Source organism: Vicia villosa, unplaced genomic scaffold, assembly GCF_029867415.1.
Source record: "Vicia villosa cultivar HV-30 ecotype Madison, WI unplaced genomic scaffold, Vvil1.0 ctg.000752F_1_1, whole genome shotgun sequence".
Lineage (NCBI taxonomy): Eukaryota > Viridiplantae > Streptophyta > Magnoliopsida > Fabales > Fabaceae > Vicia > Vicia villosa.
Genome location: NW_026705337.1, coordinates 452,907 through 457,027, shown reverse-complemented (window position 1 = coordinate 457,027; position 4,121 = coordinate 452,907). Strand labels below are relative to the sequence as shown.

General features: G+C 27.4%; 1 long non-coding RNA gene across 1 annotated transcript; it reads left to right on the top strand.

The window, feature by feature from the left end:
* The first annotated feature begins 914 nt into the window (after nt 1-914).
* Nucleotides 915-1,471, top strand: LOC131630942 (uncharacterized). Its single transcript, XR_009292559.1, has 2 exons — nt 915-1,079; nt 1,226-1,471. It is a non-coding gene; the product is annotated as an uncharacterized LOC131630942 (long non-coding RNA).
* Nucleotides 1,472-4,121: the final 2,650 nt, after the last annotated feature.

Sequence of the window (4,121 nt, the reverse complement as noted above, 5' to 3'; positions counted from 1 at the left end):
TTATTTAGGTGGCTTTTTAAACGGTGGAGTGTTGAATTACCGAAATTATCAATAGATTCTGGAGATACTAAAAGATTGCTCAACTTGAATAGGTAAGCATATACTTTACAAGAAGAAAGATAAAGTGCATCGAACAATTTTAAACAATGTGAAAATTGGTTATAAGAAATAACCAAACGGGACCCGCAAGTTTTGTAATATAGATGAGAAATATAAAGATTTATTGCACCTAAAAAGAAAATTAAATTTATATAAACTAAGTTTAATGTAAGGAATCAAAATAATTAGTATGCACCTCATTTCCTCTTTCCATTAACTAAAAGTGAAACCAACAATAGCTTGTATAGCTTGAAACCCTAAACCCTAAACTTAAATCAACAATATATAAAAAAAAATAAACAAGGGTATTTTCCATTCGGTATGACTCATGAGTTGTGAAATTAATACATATTTTAAAACACAGTCAAATGTGACATATTATGATATAGACCCCTCCCTCTAACTTTGTCGACAAAAACTAAAGTATTCTCCAACTTTTTATTTTATTTTTTATTTACTTAAATATTCAATCACGCTAATATGTGAAAATTATATCACATAATTTAAAAAATAAAATTATGGTACTCTGTCAATTTTTTTTCAAAATCAAGAAATTAAAAATTAAAAATTGTTAGAGTCACTTTTTTTTTATATTAACTGCTCTCCACGTGCATACTTTCTCTGACTTTATAACTTAATATTTAAATTTTAATATTAACACTATTGAACATATGTACAGAAAAGTGATATAGCTATTCAACTCCTCTTCATTTTAAAGTGAAACTCTCAAAAAATAATTAGAATTGTTTTCTAACTGTCAGTGGCTTATAAATAACACTCAGTCCTTCCTACAATCTTCACAACTCATTCCTTCCTATAACCTTCACAACTCATTATTTTCCATAACCTTCAATTTTTTAATTTTTGTTTGTGTTATGCTGGCATTCCTATTGGCCATATGCTAATGTCAACCTTTAAAACAAAATGGCATATGATGTTAGCCTTTTTGATTATTTGCATTGCTTCGGTCAAAGTTGCAAGTAATAATTTTGCTATTTTAATAGATTGCTTCTCAGTATATTCCATAATAAAATGAAAACGATATTTATAATATACTACATGTTGTCAATATCAGAATTTTTCTATATCATATGTTATTTCTAATAAATTTTAATGATTCTCGCAGGTTATCCAGAAGGAGCAAAATGCTTTCTGTCGAAATTATGTCCTACGTCGCCTGATTTATGTGATAACTTTTGTAAAATTACATTGCACAGTAATCGTGGATTTTGTTATGAAGCGGAGGGTACATGTTGTTGCATGTAGACATTTAGGATTTTTAAAGATAAAATATGTAGTATTTCCACTTGGTTGTAGAAATACACCTACAAGTAGTTCCTTAAAATTATAATAAAAATAAATTTATTATCAATATTGTATTTTTTATTCAAAATGTCATTACTATAATTTCTATATATTACTTGAAAGAAAATTTTATAATTCTTGACAATTACATTTTTATTCAACTTTTGTATTTATAAAATACGAGTTTTAATTTATTAAAGAATAATACTAACAATAATAATATTTGTTTTCATAGTAAAAATAACAGCGTCATATTTATTTATAAATAAAAGTCTCAAATTTAAGTAAAATTAAAATATATAGCTATTAACTCCTCTTATAAATAACACTCACTCCTTCCTATAATCTTCACAACTCATTCCTTCCTATAACCTTCACAACTCATTCTTTTCCATAACCTTCAATTTTTTAATTTTTGTTTGTGTTATTTTTGTTTGTGTTATGCTGGCATTCTTATTCTTTCTCAGTTTCCCCACTTTGGAAACTTTTATATATATATATATATATATATATATATATATATATATATATATATATATATATATATATATATATATATATATATATATATATATATATATATATATATATATATATATGAGATGTAGTTTAAATTTGACTTCAGATAAATTGTGAAACTTGTTCGATACATTGCCACAACACAAGATTAAGGTGTAAGCGGATGGAAATATCTGATTAAAGTAACAATGCAAACTAAACTAAATCGGATAAAAACTCTAGCAATCTTTTCTAATTTAAAATAGAATAAAAATAAGGAAGATCGGGCTGATTTAAAACTTTAAAATTGATTAAAAACTAATTTTGATAAAATTTAAACAAAATCCATTATTATTTTATACAAAAAATTGTTTTAATTTTTTTTTTTATTTTGTATAATTAAAAAATCTATACGAATATTTCCAGCTAAATTCGCATGTAAGTTTCTTACGAATTTCTCTAGGATGCAGAAATGCAGGTTATATTTTGTTGAAAATGTAATTTCTCATGAATGGAGGGTTGAGATTGACTTGAAGAAGTTTTGTGAAATTTCTTTGCCATGATAAAAAACGTGAATTTTAAGATAAGATAAGAAGGCTACCGGATCAGCCAAAAGTGAATTTTAATCCTTATTCTGGAGACCGAGAATCAAACCGCTTCAAAACCAGTCATGTTGTGGCTCCACGGAGGTAAGTAATTCTCTTTTTTACGTTCACTCTGTACCTCCATTTTGTGAAAAAGAAATATGAAAACTCTTTGAATTGTGTTGCACCCCAATTTTTGACCTCTGAGATCCCATCATTTTCTAAGTGTTATGATCATTATTGTTATACCCCAAAATTTGCCTGCGTTTTTTTTAAAAAAAAGAGAAGTCAACAGACTTCTGTCTAAAAATTTGGAGTTTTATACAATCTTGGATTTTTATTCCATAAATATCCTGATTTTATAAATACTCCATTTTTAGAATTTTTTATACAGTATTTTGGTTCGCTGCTAAATTTATTCTTACATAAACGCCAAATACTGTTTATCACTTCATACACTGTTTATTTCAGATTTATTTTCAGATAAATAATGCTGACGCAGTTGGTACAGAATTAAAATTTGCAGGCGCGGAGTCCGGGTTTCAGATTATACTGGTAACAATTAAATTATTATTGGTTTTATTTCCCACTAATTTTTATTTTTTATACTATATTATTTTTTCAAAATCTCTTTCTTTCTTTTCAAATATCTTTCTTTCTTTTCAAATATCTTCCTTTCTTTTCAAATCAAATTCTAGCTTTATTCTATACCCCTTTTCTTTTCAAAAACCTACCATACTTTTTTTCAAATCCTACTACTATTCAAACGGTACCATTTCATTCCCAACGTCTCTATCTCTCTCTTTTCACTCTATAAATACTCCTCATTTTTTCCATAAATTCTCACATCAAATTTCACTCATCTCCCAAATTTCTCAAACTTCTATCTCATAATTATTTTCTCTTCTTCCCCGGCAAAAATGGCAAAGTGGATGGATACACTTTTTCTTATAGTCATCACTATTTTTACGGTGATCATGTCCTTCTTCTGTCTGCATAGTCCTGAAAAATGCGGACCTGCGATGGTTACACTTCCGATCATCTATTTTCTGTTGTTCATAGCATGGATTATTAATCGTCATATGTAAAGTTTGTTGTATCTTCTGTTTTTAGAATGTACCGTTCTTTATGTTTACCGTACTGTTCGCAATGTTTTGTTTAGGTAATATTTGTACTGTCAGTATTAAGTATTACACTATCTATTATACCGTCGTTTAACTAGTAAGATAATATTATGTGTGTGTTTATTGCTAGTTAAATATTTATTTTTCTATGCATTAAATCCCTTTCAATCTTATTATTGACTGTAATTTTGTTCGCGTACAGTGTATTTTAGTTATTTATTATATTTGTGTTTTTCTAACAAATCATGTAAATAATTTCTCACCATTAACACAACAAAAAACAAAAAGAAAAAATTAACTTTAACTGTTGAATTTTCACTTTAACTGTTACGTTAATACCCGGACAACCAGTTACCAGTCAAACCCGCTATCAGCGCAATTCTCCGTGTTTGTACCATCAGTCAAATCAATCTTTCGCACTTCAAATTTTCAAGATTTTGGTTCTAGAAGTCTTCTGATAATCACGTGATCAACAGAGACTCAACACTGCATAAAAATCAGGTACGCCTAA